Genomic DNA, 19955 nt, shown 5'->3' on the forward strand with positions numbered 1-19955 from the left:
CAAAGGTCTCCCCTCTGCCCCAACGCAGTCCTTCAGGGGTTTGTCGGCCATGAAGATAGCTTCGAATAGACCCATTTCTATGAACTGTATTTCTTAGGGCTCGCTTTCTGGCTTCCTCATTTGCAGGGAAACCAGCTTAGGGCCTGGAACTGGAGACACTGTCTGGGGTGGCCCTGACTTGCGTACTATGTCCAGACAACGAGCAGGAAAAGGTTGCACGTGGGGAATGCCGGGAGAGGCAAGGATAGAACCAGGGCAATGAGAGAAGTTCCTTTCCTGCGGATGCTTAGCCAGTAGGAGTTGCAGGAAGAGCCCTTAAGATCTGGGCTCTGTTCCCTGCTCAGTCCTTAATTTGCTATGGCTTCGAGTGAGTCTCCTCTCCTGTCTGGCCTTAGTTCTACTTTATGTACTGCAAGCGGCTTGGCCTATTCTTATCGGTAAAAATGTGTCTGCCTGTTCTGACCGATCGGTGCTGGCTAGCCCAAGTCTGCACTGGCTGGGGTCCTGTGATGAGAAGAATTCTGAGGCAGTGTCTGGGTTCAGTGGGAAAACAGGCAGTGTGGGAGCAGTGGGATGGTGGTCCTGGAACTGCATACGTGTCAACCATGGCCTTTAGGGGCTGCCAGCTCGGGCAGTGCATGGCTCTGGAATGACAAAGCTGGACAAAACGAGGTGATCGGTGAACTTAGGTATGGCGTAGGGGCTGTCCTTGCTGAGAGAAGGGAAGTTCCCCGCCTGGCCCTGTTCTCCAGCCTGCAGACTCTCACATATGTGTTTGCCCACACCCTGCCACCCAGACAGCCAGAGGACAGAGGTGCTCTGTGGAATCCCGTGAGCAGGCCAAGATGCGTGGCTTGAGGGTGGTGTGGAAGGCAGCAAGGGAGCTGGCTGGGTGGGGCTGGGGGTGGGCAGCTGGGGCTTCTCTGCGGGGGGAAGGTCTTTAGGAAAAAAACATGGGTCAGAGTTGGGGCTCGGCTGCTACACAAAAGGCCTTTCTCCCCATGCCAGCTCCGTAGGGCTGGAAGGCTGGAAGAGGGGAAAGCCCAGACTCTGAGTATCTCAGAAGGCTCATATCGAATCCCCAAGCGGGGCAGAATCCCTAAACATCAACAAGTCTTCCCCAGCCTACGAATAGGTCTTCTTGACAGATGACATCTCTTACTTTTGAATACGACCAGAGAAGGGGGTCCCACCGCCTCCCCAGCTCTCTTCTTTGCTCCTGTTTCTGCCGCCATCTTACCGTGTGACCTTTGCCAAGTCCCTTCCCATTCCTCTGGGCCTCGGTTTCCCCAACTGCGGGAGGAAGACTTAGTCTCTAAAAGCCCTCCCAGGTCTCACATTTGGGAATCCAAGTTCTCCATGCTAGTAATGATAAGCTCTTACCGTTTGCAGAGCACTTTCCTATTTCCCACTCAGTTTCTCTCTCAACAACCTGGTGGTTAGTGCAGCGGGAATGGTGAATGCTATCCCTCTGATTTTTTTTCGGATGATAAAATTAAGGCTGAGAAAAGGCAAAGCCTCTTCCAAGTTCACACAGCAAAGCAGTGGCTGAGCCGGGGGTCCTGTGGCCATGTCACAACCTCCACCCACGGCGCCCATGATGTGCACACCCCTAGATTGTAAAAATTTGCAAGTTTTGTGTTCTTCCGGCACTTCTGAGGTGGGAGCTGGGAAGGACCCCCTCTCAGCTGCACAAATTCTGGGTTAGGTAGCTTTACCTGGGGTTCAGGCAAGAGCTTCATTTGTCCAATGGCAATGAAGGAGATTTGCACTTTTGTGATCTGAGACATTTAGCATGTGATAGCTTTTGAATGGAGGTTGGAAAATTTCACAACATATAGAAACACAAAGCACAAAAATGTCAGCATCACCAAGCATTAATGCTGCAAGGATCTTTAAAAACCATCTGGCCCATTCATCTTTCCCTGCCCTTAACTGAGGGGAAACTGAGACCCAGAAAGGAGAAGGGATTTGGCCCAGGTCACACAGCACCAGTGACAGAGACAGGACTAGAACTTGGATCTCCTGACTTCCCAGACAGTTTCAGCCCAGTCCACTTTCTGGGGGAGGCAACAGGGTAGGGGGACAGGGGAAGGGGAGGAGAAAGAGGGGGCCGGGGGCCCGGGGATGGTCAGACAAGAGATATGTGAAGCCTAGTCTACTGCTGGTAAGAGACCCACAATGCCATTCCAAAGGGATATTTTATCTAGATGTAATTTTTCCCACTGCAGACACTATTTTCTTTCTCGTGCAGACTGTGCTGGCCTTCGCGATAAGGCACCTAGACATGTTCACACTAAGGCAGCCAAAACATGAGGCAGAAGGAAAAAAATTCCCTTCTTAATCTCCCCCCACCCTAGCCCACTCCCCCCCTCATTTCCTCTCATTCTCTCCAAGTTCTCATGTGCCCTCCCCCCCACCTCCCTGGGGCTGGCTGGCCTCTTCCTGTCTTCCAGTAAGTCAGTCCAAAGGAGCCAGGAAGGTATGTAGCCCGGAGGAGGTCAAAGGAGAGAAGCGTAGAGGGGCCTCTCCTGGGGACATAGGCCCAGGCCACAGACTCGCCCACGATGTGCCAAGGAGGGCAGCAGAGAGGGACATGCCTTAATGGGTTTCCCTTGGAACCTTCTCTCCCTGCCCCCACAATCCCTGCAAATGGAACACAGAGCTCCCTCTGGTTTGGGGTTTAAGCTGGAGGTGATTAGAGCTTCCCCCACCAGCAGATTCCTTACTCTCTGACCCCCACTCCTGATCTGCTAATCCAAGGCTTGATGGGAACTTCTGGGGCAGGGGCTGTCCTGCCTACTTCCATCTAAAAATCACTATACATAAGAGATCTGGCCAGGCAGGAGAGCTGGGATCCATCAGTTATTGTTGCTGGACCAGTCTCTTCTGCCCTCCAGGCTTTCTTGATCTCAGTTTCCCCATCTTCCCACTAAGGAGATTGGACTCAGATATGCTGGACCTGAAATTCTACCTTTGGCTTTTTCAGAAGACGATGTTCTATCTCAGACCTCCTGAGTGCTTGGCAAGTTGGCTGCATGGCCCCCATGTATCAGTACCCTGCCTCTGCTCAGGAAGTCCACCCCGCCCTTCACATCTGGATGGAATTTACCCCCCAAAGCAACTCAATTACCAGTGATCTGATCAGGACGGCTCATGTGTCAGCAGGGGCCCTGGTGAAGGTTGCTCTGCCAGAGATGACAGTGTCTGGGCCTGTGGTCCACAGCCAGGGTGCCTATCTGAGGCCCCTGGAGAGATGGGGCCTGGTCACCAGTGTCCTGATGAGCAGGGGGTGGGGGCCCAGAAGGGGCTGCCACCTCCTGCCTTGTCTCAAGACCCCTTTTCATTCAAGACCTGAATAAGCACATAGAGGCCAGAAAGAGAAAGAAAGTGGTGTATGACTTTTATACCCAATTTGTACACCCAGTTGGCTCAGCCAAGTGCCCAGCTGGTGGAGTCGGTGAGAGTGGTAACTCCATGACTTCTCTTTACATTCTGATCCCTAGCAGGAGAGCCTGGCTGTGATAGTGAGGGTTTGGGAACCGAGGGCCATGTCTTAGTGTGCCCTCCTTGGGAATCAAGATCATTCCTGCTGTCTTCTTGTGGCTTCTGCTAAGCTGACGATGGCTGGGCAGTGGGCTTTGGGGTTTTCTGTTTCTTTAAGTCTGCATTTATCATCTCCTATTCTGTTGCTCAAGAACCCACCCCTCACCTCCACAGGAGTGTCTGTGAGCCCAGGGCTGGAGTGTGCTGTGTCCATCAATATAGTGACATCCTGGGAGCAGGGGACCATAAGGGTGCCTAAGAAGGGGTAAATCAGGCCACTGGAAACAGAACAGGGCAAAAACCTCATGCTCATTAGCAGTGGGGGCACACACCTGTGAGTGCCCTCTGCCCTGCAGGTGGCACTCATGGCCATGAGTGCCACATGGGCCAGGCAGGGCTTGCCAGGCTGAGGAAGCAGAGTGTGTGTGCACATTCATACACACACCACCAGCACCAGCACCAGCAGCACCAGCACCACCACCATCACTGTCACCACCACCACCACCAGGAGCACCAGCACCACCACCGTCACTGTCACCACCACCACCACTGCTTCCTTTCATCAGACAATCTCACCAGGACCAGTCTGGTGTTCATTCCTGCAAATATTCATTAATGCCAATTAAGAACAAAGCACTGTGCTCAGCTCCAATATGGAGAGAATGGGAAGTCTGGTCAGGGCCTTCTGGAATCTCACCCTTCCAGGGGCTCACACCGTTCCCGGGGATAGAAAATACTGACCTAAAAGCCAGTTAAGAGCATGAACTGGAGCCAGGCTGGCCATGCTCGAATATGGGCTCTGCCAAGTTCATGCGGTGCTGGGGGCGGGCTTCAGGTAAATGGCATAGCCTTTCTACCAGCCTTGTACAGTTGTCAGGTAGTCAGGTGATGCATGTGAAACACTAGCATGGTGCCTGGCACAGAGTACGTGCTCCACGAATGGCTCTTTTATTATTATCTTATGAAACAATTAGCAGACAATAACCTCTCCTTTACCTGGTTCCTTCCAGGAACTCATACGAAGCCCCATTCTACAAAGGTCTCTGAGTTGTCACCACTAAAGAGTAGCAAGTTTATGCACCAAAGCTGAAGGACCCGCCTCATCAGTTAGCTGGCGATAGGAAGGAGAGTGATGGACAGGTGATGTGGTGGCGGCTCAGTTTACTTGGGGGCAGGAAGGCTTCCTGGAGGCCTAAGGATGCAAGACTGACATGGGTAGAGAGTCTGAGTTGGGAAGGAGGGGGAGCTCAGGGGAGGATCAGGTTCCAGGGGTCTTGAACGCCACTCTAATTTGTTGGCTGCCCCCAGGGCAGTGGGGAGCTGCTTTCAGATCACTGCATAGGGGAAGGGCGATGAGAAGCAAGGGCTTCTTCAGGAAGCTGACTCTGGGGACTGCTGCAGCTTATACCGAGGGGCACCCACTGGCAAGGAGGCCAATCAGGACCTGTTGGAACCCAGACAGGATTTAACGCCAGGATCCATCCACGACATGAAATTCCAGACAGGGCTATCACCGCACACTTGGTGAAGCCCCCTCATCCTTTACATCACATAATAGCCATTATTCGGTGAAGCGGTTATCTCCACTTTGCATTGGAGAAAAACTGCGTCCTTAAAGAGAGGATCTCACACAGCTGTTAGTGGAGGAAGGAGGCCAAGAACCTAATTTTCCAGCTCCTGCATCAAAGCCCCTTTTTCATGGAGGGTTTGGGGTGCTCTGCCTGCCTACTCTCACTAAACGTAGAGACACTCACTGGTAACACAGTGCTGGCAGTCTTGGGACCAGGGCTGGGGCCAAGCAGTAAGTGAGCCCCCAGAAGGTTCTGAGCACTGACTTTGGCATCAGGAAGTCCTGGTTGGAGAACCAGCCCCGTTACTTACCACCAATGTGGTCCAGGGAAGTGTCTACACCTCTCCGAGCCTCGGTTTCCCCCCTAATGGGGAGAAGAGATCTGCAGAGAGGGAGGCTCTTTCTCTACCATGAGCTCGGGGAGGGCGAGGCTTGTCTCGTGGTAACTGATGCAGCTGCTGTGCTTGCACTGGGCTTGGTGTGCGGCACAAACTCAGTCAACATCATCATCATAAGTCGTTCACATTTATTATGGGTACTTACTGTATATAAAGAACTATGCTAACTAAACTCAATGGATCGTTAGACTGAGAAAGGACAAAACTCTAACAGAAACGGGGAGCTGCGGCCACTGCTGGGGGTGCCAAAGCGGGAAACTGCAGCCCAGGAGGAAGGCTCTGACCAGGGGGAACTGGACAGCCAAGCATGCCAGTGAGCACAGTTTTCCGCTCTGCCATCATCTCGCTGCCATCAGCTTGACCAAGGCTCTCTCCCGGCTTCTGTTTTCCCTCCCAGAGGACAGATGGCGAACACAAGGGACCTGGAGCCAAGCTGTCAAGGAGGGAGGCTCCCGCACCTGAGGCCTCCAGGCCTGTTGGGATCTGCCGGCCTGAAGGGGATTTCCTGGGGCCGGCCCAGTTCCCAGTTTTGCTGACGTCTCCCCTGGATGGGTGCCCAGAGTTGGGGTGGGGGGTGCCCAGAGCAGCCTTCTAGTGGGAAAGGCAGGCGGGCACTCTCCCAGACCACACCTTGTCCCTTCTTCTGGACCTCCCCACCCCCAACCCTGAGGTGGAGAAGTGAGGGATCCCTCCTGTTGAAAGAAGAAGGCACTGCCCCTTGGCTCAAGATCCTGATTTGCTGTGTGACCTCAGGCAAGTCCCTGCTCCTTTCTGGGCCTTTGGTCCTCTGCCTCTGAAATGAGGAGAACAAAGATTTTTTTAAGCTCTTTGGGAATTCTGACACTCTAGGATCCTGCTGGGGAGTGGGACTCCTGGGAGAGAAAATTGGGATTGGTGGGGGCTGGATTCTAGGGGCTTGCTTTTTCCTGCTTTAGAGCTGAGGGCAGAAGGCATGGAGGGAGGGTGGTGGGAGAAAAGGACACTCAAGCCTTCCAGGTGGCTGATAGAGGGAGCAAGGCTAGCCTGAGGTTTTGGAAACATATTTATTTTTAAGTGTCCGGTGTCACTGGGGGCTTTTTCTTTGGGTTTTGAAATGCTCCAGAAGTCAGCACTCTGCATGTGCGTGTGTGCCGAGCAGAACATGGGCTGTATTTATTCATCCTTTAGCCCGAGCCCTTAAAAATATAGACGGCTAATGTCTTCAGTATGTATGAAATATCCCATATGCTCGGAAACAAAAGGGGCTCTGTTATTAAAGTTTCATTTCCACACGCCCCCTCCCCTCCCTCCCTCCCGCCCCCCTGACACCCTGCCCTCCTCCCATCCCACTCAGCCTGCTGGAGACAGAGCGAGAGCGAGGAGGCAGGCGGGCAGCTGTGGCCGGAGCCCGGGCACAGTCGGGCTCTGCGAGAGTGGGTGCAGACTCTGGCTCCAGGTGAGGGGGCGGCCTTGGAAGAGGAGAGCTGGGTCTTCCAAGGCAGAGGGGTCTCCGGGGCCCCCGGATGACCAGTGGAGGGGTGGAGAATGAGGTGGCCCTTCTTGCGGGTGTCGGTGGGGCCGGGGCCCTGGCAGGGCCCGGCTGTCTGGGACGGAAATGCCCGCTCTGCTGCTAACTGAAACCACATGTGTCTCCAGGCAGCGGGACAGAGACGCCGCCAAGCCTGGGGCTTGGGGCTAGGGGCTTGGGGCTTGGGGGAGAAGAGATGCAGGCTGGCCCCACCTTGTGCCACAGAGTGTGTGTCTGTGTGTGTGTCTGTGTGTGTGTGAGGGGTCCCCCTCAGGAAGGGTTGGGGTCTTTTGCATCTGTACAAGTGAGAGTGTGTCAAAGCGTATGAGCGAATGTCTGAGTTCTGTGTGTGCACACGTTGCATGGATAAGTGTGTGTGTGTGTGAACGTGTAAGTGAGTCTGCGGGTCAGTGGAGTGTCCCACTCACAGGCTTGAATCGGCCTCCCCCTCAGCCTCCTGGGGCCCGAGTCCTGTCACCCAGAGCCTAGGAGTCTGCTGGCTGCCTCCTGGGAGTGTCCTCTGGGATGAGGAGACTCGCCAGCTGAATTGGTGGTGGCCCTTCTATGCTGCGACTCCTCTGTGGTCACCATCCTCCCACCTTCCTTTTCCTCCAGCCCAGTTCGGTCTTCTCACACCTGCCAAACTTCTACCCATTTCTCAGAGAGAAAGGCTGAGGCAGAGAGCAAGAGGCTGATAATAATAATCTCTTCTCCCTCCTCTGTTTTCACCTTTTCAGAATGTTCACCTCCAGGAGCATGGCATGTTCATGATAGCCCTAGAAGGTGAGAGAATCAAGCCCGGGAGGGGGACAGCTTGCCCACGGCATCAGGGAGACAGTAGGGGGGTCGTCCAGACTCGGAGGGGTCAGAAGATTACTGGGATGAGGGCTCATCCTTGGGGAAAAGGCTGGAAGCTGCACTCTGATTCTGTGGCAAGTAGGGTCACCCCAGGGGCCTCACGGGGACCTGAGTCTTGGGTCTTGTTTTTCAAGGAGCAAGCCCGGCTGCAAGCTGGGCTCTGGGTTCTGGTGGTGGCCATGCTACTGCCTCGCTGTGGATTTGGGACAGGTCTCCTCCTGTCTCCAAGCCTCAGTTTCCCCATTCTCACAATGGCAAGGTTGAGCCAAGATAGCATTTCCCAAAGTGCGGCGCGTGCTGCTCTGGCATCTCATGAGATGGTGCCCCGCGGACTGCCAGTTTTCATTTAACAAGGATTGCATGTTATTCTCACCTACATTGGGGAAAAATATATAACAGCACAGCAAACCAGTGAGTGGATTTAAATAAAAGTATAAACTACCCAAACGAACAAAGACTGGAGACCCGTAGAATATCTCCAGGGTCCCATCTATTTGGGCACCAGGCTCTCTTTATGCTGCTATCATTTTAAATCCTCATAGCAGTGTTGGTTCTGGCTTTCTAGGACCGGAAGATATGATCTGCTGTGTAGACCATCTATTGGTCCCCCCAAATTAGCAGCCCTGTAATTCTGTGATTAGAGTGAAAAGCTCAGTTATCCCCTCAGAGTTTGTGTGTGTGTGTGTGTGTGTGTACATGTTCTGTGTGTGCTGTGTGGGAAGGGACCAAGGATGGAAAAGGCAGAACTGGGAAAAAGATCAGCCCATCCCAGATCAGGGCTGGGTGCCCAAGGTCAAAGGCAAGGAGTTTGGGAAAGAGATTGTTTCCTGACTAACATTTTCAAGTGCTTTGTCTGGCGTCAGTCTTGCTTTGAATTGCCACGGTGGGTGGGTAAGCAAGGGGCCACCCTGGCTTCAGCCTTTCCTGTCATTCATCCTCGGCTCCCTGGCCCTTCGGCTGCGTTTTAGGTGCCAACCTAGGATTGGCCTGGGAGGGGTGCACTGGGAGGAAGTAGGAAGTAGGAGTGGGGAGGCCCTCAGCAGAGCCCCTTGGTCACATCTCCAGCCTGGGCTAGTTGGAGCTAGCGTCGTTGAGAACATGCCCCTGCATGCCTCCCCCTCACTGAATGGTTCTCTGTTGGGCTTATTGTTACTCACGCCAATGATTGTTTATCTGTGGGTCTTCACTGGTGACTTGTCTCATCCGCAACTCTCTAGGCAAGCACGGCCCTGCAGGATGTGCAGCTTTCTTGTCCCACCTGCAATAGGCAGAGGGCACCAAACTTTGGCTCAAGGATGTGGTTGGCATCCTGGAGTGGGGATTCATAGCCCCTTCTTCAGGAGACAGTAGGTGCAAAGAAAGAGCCCAGGGCAAGCTCCTTGCCCTTTTGGGGCCCAATGTCCCCGCCAACCCCAGGGGATATTGTCCTCGGTGAGGTTGAAATAATTCTCTAGCTCTGTCTTAGAATAGGGCAATATCTGTCTACTTAGAGAGGGTTCTTGTTCCTCTGGAACGGTGCCTTCCCAGGTTGGTGCGGGGGAGAAGAACCCTGTGAGTTGTAAGGTCAGGTTCTCTGAAGCTAGGATGGCCACACAAAGTCATCCACACTCCTTGGACCGAGGTTCAAAGTTGTTTCAAATCCTGGGGAAGCATCTGGCTAGGGTCAGGGGCATATTCCTTGCTTATCACATCCTAGCTGGCCTTGTGGGTCCTGCAGCTACACCCAAGGCCAAGGGCAAACAGATACCAGCTTTATGAGCTGAGCAGCTTTGTGGATGTCATTGTAGAGAGATCTGCCTGCCCAGCGAGTGGGAGGTGGCACTGTTTAGTGGGAAGGATGTGGGCTTAAAGAGGAATCTCTTTCTGATGAAACGTTCTCATTTAGAAAATGAAACTGTTCATATGGCCATGGTCCCCTTAAATATGTCACGCTTGGTGGGCTAAGTCGCAGGTTCAGATGGAGGCTGAGGATTCTAGTAGACTTAGCTCACTCACCCACAGGGATGCCCTGGGGCACCACTTCCTTAGATTTCACCTCAATTTCTTTGTCCTGGGCTTGGTAAAGGCAGAATGTGGAATGGTGACAAAGCGGTTTACCTGTAGTTCTCATCCAGGTCTACTGGTAACAATAATGACTTCGGGCAAAAGAAAACTAAAGTTTGCTGTTGGGTTAGGGACAAAGAAAAAGAATAAAGAGAGGTCAGGTGGACCTGTGCTCCGCTTCTGCTGCGGCCATGGGACCTTGCCAGCTCATGGCATCTCTCTCAGCTCTTCTTCTCTGATCTGTAAGATTCAGAAGATGATGGTACACAAGCCCTGGCACACAGTGTCTGGCACTTGATAAATAGTAAGTCAGAGGCATCTGGCCTGTCAATAACTCTGCCGACTTACGGAGAGAGTGTCCTCTCTGCTTTACATAAGGGAGAATGAGTCACTGAGTGATGGGCCCTGAGGTGAGGGAACAGCACCAACTCTTTCTCAGGCCTCAGTTCCAGCCCCAGCCCTGCCCCCACAGGCTGTGTAACTTCAAGAAGGTTACTTAACCCCTCTGAGTCTCAGTGTCCTCATTTATAGAATTGGGGAAAAGATAGCACCTACTCCATAAGGTGGCTGTGGGGATTAAATGAGCCAACCTAAAGATCCTGGCACATAGTATAGGCGGTCAGTAAGTGCTACCTAGCTTAATGGGGAACCTGGAGGGCTGAAGCCTGGCCCTGGCTGACCCCAGAGGCTCTAGCCCCTCAAATTCCTCCCCTCAAATAGTCCTTCTAGTCCCCAGTCAGAGCCATAGCCTTTGTAGGTGTTAAAGCCAGAGACCAGAGGCTCTGGGGTGCCCGGGAGGGCTTCTCCCCCAGGAACTGGTTTCATAGCTCCCTACAAACACTACCAAACACCTCCTGGGGCAATGCTGTGCCCCGGTTCCCAGGTATGGACGGGCAGTGATTCTGTTATCCATCATCATTGCCAGCAGGACTGGTGGATGGTTTCCTACTGGAGGAAACCAGGAAGCTACAGCTCGGAGAGGCGAAGGGGCCCGTGTGGGGCCAACGTGGCAGTGAGGCAGGGGCTGGAGGATGGAGGCCAGAAGGTGGGAAACTGTGTGGGGAGCGGGGAAGGGGAGGGCCCTGTACCTACCCTGCCAGGGCCTCCCTCCTGCCTCCGCTCACGAGAAGCAGGAACTGGTTAAAGGGGAACTGGAAAGGAGAGAAAGAAAGCAAACAGAGTCAGAGAAAAGCCTGGAGCTTGAAGTGCTGGGATCGTTTGGCCTGGCTGAGCCACCTCCTGGGCCACTCCTGGCAGCTCTGCAGGCAGACTCTGACAACCCCCGCCACATGTGTGTGTGAATGCGTACACACGTGCACATATGTGCACGGATACAGACACACAGCTACGCACAGGCATGCAGACACACGCATAGGCACACACAGTCAAACGTGCACATACACACATATACACAGACACACATGGATACATATAGACACCTATACAGACATACACACACACACGCAGAGACACGCATGGCACAGGAGCTCCAAGCTGGGGGGCAGGTGCTAGGACGCAGCGTTTCTGTGGTTCCTTCTAGCTCGACCTCCTCACTCCCCTCCTCCCAAAACTGACACTAGCACAGCCCCTCACTGCAGTCACCACAACACCTACTGTGCACTGAGCACATACCACTGAGCTCTAAGCTCTTTACTTGGTGAACTTGTTTAATCTTCACAACGGCCCTAGGAGGTGGGCACTGTAATTAGCCCTTGTTTGCAGGTGGAAAAAAAGGCTCGGAAAGATGAAAAAAACTCATTCAAGGTCACGCAGTTTGTTCAGTGGCCACTGCAAAGCGGGCCTCTGGCGTGCAGAACCCATTGGCTGACCACTGCCCCACACTGTCTCCGAGGGCGCCCGGCTCAGCCTCATCTCCCCTGCTGTCCCTGCCAGGGGAAGCAGCAACACGATGCTGCCCTTTTCTCAGGCCCAGAGGAGGGAAGTGACCTGCCCACAGTCACAGCCAAGGTTTCAGTGGCGAGGAGGGACAGGGGATGGGGTTGGACAAACCATTGCCTCTGCAGAGTTAGGCTCAGGGCTCTCCGGCCTCCTCTTTCAGTGTCTTCTGCCATAGCTCCCTTTCCGCACCTGCCCCGACTCCTGAGACCGGACCTCTAACTCCTAGACCTTGCATGTCCAGAGTCTCACACCCTCACACTTGTTTGTCTTGCCAGCCATTGCCTCAACAAGTGTGTCCTGAGCGTCCTTAATAACGGCTTTGGATAACTGTTGACAAAACATTTTTCCCTTTCATTATTTATTTCATCCTGTATGCATGGTGGTGGTGGTGGCGGTGGGGGTGGGGGTGGGGAGGTGGTGATTACTATTTTCTTTTATCTTGGCTTTGTCACTCCCTGAGAGTCCTTCCAGCAGAGGGTGGAACTAACTGAAATACATATCAAAGTCCTCCCCTGAGCTTAAAGTTGCGTGCCGAATGAAAGAATGGTGAGCAAAACTGACACTGTGCCAGCCCTTGTGGAACCAGAATAATGACCAACGCTTTCCTCAGCCCATCCACGTGCCTGGCACCAGGCCAATGTTTCTCCCGCATCATCTCGTTTAATCCTCACAACAATGCCTAGGAGATGGTGCTATTATTGGCCCCATTTTGCAGATGGGGAAATCGAGGCTTAGGGAAATCGTTGCTTCTCGTGACCCTTGTCTCCCCCCACCTTATGTTATAGATGTTCGAGCTCCTGTCTTAGGCCCTTCTCCCCACACTAGACACCTTGAAGGCAGGAGCCACATCTGTTTTCATTCTGTTCTCCCCACAGTGTCCTGCCTCATGTTGGCCCCCAGCGGCACCTATAGGTGTGTTTTACATTCAGTTGTATTGAGGGAAAATTTGGGAAAGGAAAGGAGAATATGGTAAGAAAGAGAGGAACAGTGGAGAACACCAAGCAAGGGGCAGACAGCAGCGTAGCACAGGTCAATGCTGGGAGCCATCTTCAAAGACCATTTCAGCCAGTGCCTTCCCCACCCACATTCAGTTTTTGATCTCACGCTAGGGTAGCCTGCCATGGAGTTTCCCAGGCTCTGCTAGTTCACCACCAGTGACAGGGACCTCAAGACCTATTGAGGCATGAGATGATCCAATAAAATCACTTAGCCAAGTTCCAAAAGGTCCCCCGATAGTTGACTTTACCGAGTGCTTTCTCTGTGCCAGGCACTTCAAATCCACACCAAAGCCACGAGAGGTAGGTACTACTATTATCCTAGTTTGACAGATGAGGAAACCAAAGCACAGAGACTTATATAACTTGCCCAAGGTCTCCACAGCTGGTAAGTGGCAGAATACAGCATACAATTCAAAGCCCGGGATGCAGCACTGGAGAGCATACCGTCCTGACCTCTATGCCAGCGCTGGCCATCGAAATAAATGCAAGCACATATGTGATTCTTAATTTTCTAGCAGCCGCACTAAAAAAGTGAAAAAAAAAAAAAAAAAGGGAACTGTGAAATTTATTCTAATAATACATTTGTATAAATCTAAACCGGCATCATTTTAACATGGAATAAATCTAAAGAAAGTTATTAATGAGATATTTTATATTCTTCTTTGGGCACTAAGTCTTTGAAATCTGGTGTGTATTCTCTATTTCTGGCATGTCTCAATTTGTACTTGCCACATTTCAAGTGCTCGGTAGCACATGGGCTAGTGGCCACCACACTGGACAGCACAGTTCTATATTAGACTGCCTTTAAGGTGCTTACTATGGTATAATGCAATACATGTTAGCTGCTATTATGATTATTTTCATCATTGATTGCTGGTAGTGGGGGTCCAGGGGAAAGCTAGGCTGAGGCCCCAAGCCCTTGTCATCAGAGTTGATACTTCCGTTCTTAATCTGAGTCTTCCAAGCCAGCAGCTTGATGTCTCCCAGGCTGAGCCAGGCTTGTGAGTCTTCGGCCTGTGGATTGAGAAGAGCCAGCTTAACTCTCTCTAGGAGGGGGAGGGAGAGACCAGGATGAGGTCTTTCCATCTCCCAGCCAGCCATCTGAGCACCATATGAAGTGAGGCCTCCTTGGGGTTTATAAGCCTGTGGCCCATCTGCCCTGGAGTGTGTGGAGTGGCCAGGTGCACATCTGGAAGGGAGAAGGCAAAGGCCCCTCCTCCTGTGGTCCCTGAAGGCAGCACCTCATGCGTGCTTGAGGCAGATTAGGCCTTTACACAGAGCAAACAAATAAACGAAAATATCCCCATCACTCTTTTAATACAAATTTGTTTTCATGAAACCCCAAGAGTTAAATCAAGAGGAGTCTGCACTGCCCTCTATCTTTCTTTGGTTCCTGGACAGCTGCCGAGGGCTTGCAAAGAGGCAGGCAATGTAAGCCAGTGGCTTCCAAACCTATCTGCACACTAGAGTCACCTGGTGAATTTAAAAATATATTGGTGCCCCCGGAGGTTGTGATTGAATGGTCTGCAGTGTGGCCAGAGTTTTAAAATGTATGAAAAATCCTTGGGTGATCTAATATGCAGGCAAATGCGGGAACTGCCGTGCTGACCCTTAGGGGCACAAGCTCATTTAGCACTCACAGTAGCCATGATGCAGGTGTGGTTATGGTTCCCACTTTCCAGAGGGAAAAGTAGAGACTCATAGAGGTAAAATAACTGGCCCAAGTTCAGACAGCCAGGAAGCAGGCATGGTAGGGATTCACTAGCCAAGGACTTAACCCAGTAGCGTGCTGGTAAATGTTTAGTAACTGGTTCTCCAGGGAGGTGGGGGGAGGAAAAGCATGGCTTTGTAGCATTTGCCCATCTCCATGGCGTAACAACTCCCGCCACGGCCAATTTCAAGCCACTGGAGTGATGTCACTGAGTGCGAAGTTGGGACATGATTCACACAGTTGGCTGCTGGGTCAGTATGATGGCTCCGGCACATGGCTGGGCCAGTCTGCACGGTGAACAGGGTGTCTTATTGAGTAAGAGGTAGATATGTTAGCAATTTTCTGAATTTTTAGTCATAGAACCCTTTCCCAAATGAAAATTTGGAGAACCCCAATATACCCAACAGATGAAAAGCAGTATGTTATCAGTAGAGTTTTATTTTATAAACTTAAATCATAATATCTTACTCTTGTCCAAACAAGGCAAGGCCAGTTTGACCCCTCGGGGCTGGGTGAAAGAGTCTTGTGAGTGTGGGAAATAGGTGGCTTGAGAAGCAGCCTCTTCTCAGAGCCAAGAGGCTGTATCCCAGGCTCACCTCTAACCCTCACCACCCTGTAGCCTTGGACATGAGCCTGCCCCTCTGGGTCTCTGTTTTCTTATGTGTCCAGGAAGAGGCCAGACTGCATGCAGGACCCCTGGGATTTTTTTCTCAGACTGGCTTTGGCCCTGACACACCCTCCGCCCGACCCCAGCCAGCCTTGACCTTGTATTTATAGCCATGACTTCAGTCTCTCCAGTTCTGCTGAAGCTGGTTCTCTGGCCCATGTAGTTATAATCCTAGCAGGGCAGAAATAGATGTGACGTGCAGGGGATTTGGCTGATTTTGAGAGCAGGCTGGATTCAGGGCATCCACTTGGAATAGGCTCAAGTCCCCTTATATGCTGGGTGCCAGGACTCATGAACAATCCAGAAGTGGAAGGGCACTTAGAGACCCCAAGCCCAGTCCTATAATTGTGTGGTTGGTGGTCACCGAAGCCCAGGAGTGGAGAGACATGGCCAAGATCACAGAGGATGGTAGAGCCAGGGCCAGAATGAAGAGTTCTTTGGGCTATGAAAAATGGCCTCACTTCAGTCCCTCAGAGAATCTCCCCAGTGATGCCCAGGTCCCAGGCACCCATCAGGTCCTGACTTGATTGTTTTCCTACAGAGATTACCCTCCTGAGCCTCCATTTTCCCATGTTAAATGAAGATAGTTGTAGGTGCCTGCCTCATAAGGTTATTTTGGGGGAATAAACAAGATCATACCTGATATAATGTACCATACAGTGTCCACTACATAGCCAATGTTCAATAAGCTGTTGCTCTTGTTCTGATTATATCCTTAATCACCCCTTAACAAAAGAAACAATTACAATGGTAAAGTTGTATCTTTTTTAGTAATTATACACGTTAACTTATTTAATCCTCACAACTATATGATATCATTATTATTATCCTCAAACTCATTGTATAGTATGTGTTTTACATTGAGGAGACACTCTATCAATTAAATGAACTTAGGAAAGAATGTTCTCAAAGAAAGAATATTAATGTGTGAAATCATATTTTCATATACCGGATCATAAAAAAATACTCAGTCTTAAATGGTAGACATGTTCCACTATTCATTCATAGTGGAACATGAAACTTCTAAAATGATGAGCAACTGAATAATCAGGATATTAGCATAAGAAATATGTCTCCTAGGGATTTACTGATTTTATGTATTTATAATTGCATATGAGAAGTTAATATAATAATGAACTCGAAGTACGTATGCCGTACAAAACACAGGATGGCATCTGTCAAAGTTTTCCATAATACCACTGTTTTCTCTGACCTAATGATACACCACACTCCCCGGTCCCTTTTCCTGTTTAATTATTTTTCCATTGCATTTATCATGATCTGACATACCTTCTTGTTTATTTATTGATCCACCCCAACAGATGAGCTTCACGTGGGCAGGGTTTCTTTCTCTTTTGTTCACTGTGTACCACCAGCACTTAAACTAGCGAATGGCACATTACTGACAGTCAGTGAATACGTGTTGAATGAATGAATGAATGAATGAATAAGTGAATGACTGAGTCTGAGTCTCCATTCTACCGAGAAGACAACTGAAATTCAGTGAGATGAGTGAGTGGTCCAAAGTTATCCAGCTATTATGAGGCTAAACTGAGGCCTGGTTGACAGTCATCCCTCTTGAGATCACCTAGCATCCCAGCTTGGAGAGTTTTTACCAGCCCTTCACAGCTACCTCTTGCCAAGAGATGGTTTCCTGACCCTTCTAGAGCTCTCCTCAGCTTCACATGATGCTGATCCAACACTGGCCCCTTCTGCCCCCAAGGAGGTAGACAGGAACCGAGGGAGGAAATGAAGTAGGGAGAAAGGGAAAGAGGTGAGAGCAGTCTGGGTAGCCAGGACAGTGATGGCTGGAGGCTGAGGCTGGAAGGAGAGAGGCCAGGATTGGTCAGTTTGTCCTGTAGGACCGGAAGGAGGGGCTGGTAACGTGGGGTCACATCCCTGTGGGACTGACTCTGCCCGCTGGGAAATACTAAGAAGATTCAGGAATAGTTTCAACCTTGTTTGCCATCAGTCTCACCAACCACTCTGCCCAAGGCCCTTTTCAGTAGGGGAAACTGAGGCCCACTAAAAGAAAGCGACTCTTCTAAGAACGCAAAAAATGGTAATTGCGAAAGCCAGACCTCCTCACACTCACCAGTTCTGGAGGTTGGAGGAGCTTGGGATTCCCCCTTTGGAACCGTGGGGAAGAGACCTTCACCTTGGCTCCCGTCCCCTTCATGGGAGAGAAGCACTAGGCAGGAACATACTCTCAGCTCAAATTCTGCCCTTAAAGATGGTGTGGGGTCAGTAGTGCACCTTGAGCCGTCTGGACCAGTTCTGAGTTACCCCTTTCCCATGGTAACTTCATTTTTGTCCCTAGGCTACATACACAGTTAATGCCACAGTCACCCCACATTCATTATTCCACTTGATAAATATTTATCGAGTGACGACTGTGTGCCAGGCAATGTACCAAGCATTAGAGATAATCTCCTCCCTTTCTCCCTTTTATCCTCCCATCCTCTCATCCTTTCTCTTTCCTCGTTCACTCATTCGATTCAGTAACTACTTAAACTATTGAGGCAGTACAGCCTTACAGACAAGCGTGATATTTAGAGCTAGACTATCAGGATATGAACCCTGACTCAGTCACTTACTGGCTGTGTGAGCTTGGCAAGTCACGTAAGCTGGATTTCCTATCTGTAAAATGGTGTTAATAATAGCACCCTCCTTATAGGGTTATGATGAGGATCAAATGATGCACGCTAAGTGTCTGGAATAGCACCTGACGTAGTAAACACTTCATAAACATCAGCCATTATCATCGTTATTGTTATTATGTGGCTGGCACTGTGCCAGGTGCTGAGGAAATTGCTCTAATATGCTCCTCTCATAGGGATCCTTGCGTGCCAGCCCTTGTTTCAGCCTCCTGCCTTCTGCCTGGTCTTCCTGCTTCTAGCCCCTCAGGCCTCCGGTCCCGGGGCCCTGCTCAGACTCATGGAAGGTCAGAGGAGGGACTCACGGAAGATCAGGGGAGGTGAGGCTGACTGCTCAGGAGTAGCAGGGCTTATGTGAAAAGCTGGAGCACCAGGTACCTGGCCTGTGTCCGACTTGCTGTGCCACCTGGGTGAGCCCTTCCCCATTCTGGGCTCAGAGTCCCCTCTCTGAGATGAGAACGGTGCGCTGGCTGGATTCGATCAGCCCTGCCTGCCAAGGCTCAGTGTCTAGAGCCTATGGGCAGATGAGGGATGTGGATGTGGGGGAGCTGGCACTAGAGGACCCCCCTCGTGTTTCTACTGAGGCCAGAGTGAGCCCTCTGCTGCCCACAGTGAAGATGTGCCCATACAGATTGATGTGCTGTGTCTGAGCATGCAACCTCAGCGGAGGTGGAGGTCCCCAGAGTCAGTCTGCAGCCACTGAGAGCAGTGGGTAAGAGCACAGGGCCCAGCAGCTCAAATCGCTTCTTGTACTATACTCACCATACATGGGACTCTGGATGCAGAATTTAACCTCTCTGTGCCTCAGTTTCCCCATATGTAGCCAGCAATCGCACACCTGCTCCACAGGGAGCGTTAGGTAAAAGGCTTGGCCTAGCACTCGCGAATGCTCAGCGGAAAGTGGCAGCTGCCACGATTGTTATGGGTCCCAACATCCCACCCCCGCCTCACCCTCGGCTCCTGAGCAGGGTGGGTGTTCCAGGCGTCAGGCCCATATGGGGCCTGCCCAGGACCCCGGGCTGTGTTGGGAGTCCTCTCTCCTTGGGAGGGAGACTTAAATCGGAGTGCTCCTGCCAACCCCTCCCGCCTGGCTTGGCAGCATGAAGACAACGCCGGCCAAAAATATTTGTGTGGGTGGCGGAAAGTTAACTTTTCCGCCTCTCTCTTCTTTCCTGGAAACCGTGGCCACCATCAAATACAGCAAAACAGAAGCAGGGATAGAGCAAAATGAGGCCCCTGCGGGGTGTAAAAGGGAGCCCTGCTCCCCATGCCCACTCCTACCTCCAGCCATCTGGCCCTGTGGTGGTGCCGGCAGCGGGGTTGGGGACTCCAAGTGCTTAGAATCATGGCATCCTGCAATGTGAACCAGAGTGGTGCCAAGGCTGGACAACTCCCCCACCCCACCGCCGCCGCCAGCATCCTCTGGCTCAACCCTGCCATTGTGCCTTTTGGCAAACTGACTCCAAAGTGCAGAAGGCATCTGCCCAAGGTCACACAGCCATTTAGGGCTCTTCATAATTCTACTGGCCCTTTGTGAGATTCTAAGATTCTTTGAAACATTAATGGCAGAAATCTGGCAGCAGCTGGTGAGTGAAAAAATTTGGAGAAGAATGAGGCCCTGGAGCCATCTCTTGTATGTCTCTATGCCCACCATCATGATCAAAGTGTCAGAGCTGGGGTCAGATGCTGGCTCTGTCGCTTACTAGCTGTGTGACAGGCCCGGAGTCACTTTGCTGACCTGAGCCTCAGCTTTCTCGCCTCTGAAATGGAATAACTGTATCTCTCTCACAGGGTGGTTGAGAGGATTTATTTTGATGACCTAAGTGAATAACCCAGCACGGAATAGGTGTTCAATCTTATGAGCACCTGTTCTTCTCCAGGAAGAGGTTGGCTTCTTCGTGCTGACTTCCCCGTCACTGAGGCTGCTGTAACAGGTGCCTGTTATCTTTCTGATCCTTCCCTTGGTTGGCACTGATTTGCCTCAGGACCTGGTTATGTGCTTATCTTTCCTTTTCCCTATTAGACTCTCCTGTCCCAGCTCCAACCAGAACTGGAGGCCTTGACCCAGCCTGTTGGGGTGGGGGTGGGGTGCCCGACGCTG

At 51.5% G+C, this 19955-nt stretch overlaps 1 protein-coding gene across 1 annotated transcript in view; it reads left to right on the forward strand.

The window, feature by feature from the left end:
- The first annotated feature begins 6882 nt into the window (after nt 1-6882).
- The window catches only part of SYNPO (synaptopodin), a 50821-nt gene continuing 37748 nt past the window's right edge, over nt 6883-19955 (forward strand). The window contains exon 1 of the mRNA XM_039836562.1: nt 6883-6949. The gene's annotated coding sequence lies outside the window, so the exon portion shown is untranslated. The remainder of the gene's footprint in view (nt 6950-19955) is intronic.

Source organism: Pteropus medius, unplaced genomic scaffold, assembly GCF_902729225.1.
Source record: "Pteropus medius unplaced genomic scaffold, Ma_sr-lr_union100, whole genome shotgun sequence".
NCBI classification, from domain to species: Eukaryota; Metazoa; Chordata; class Mammalia; order Chiroptera; family Pteropodidae; genus Pteropus; species Pteropus medius.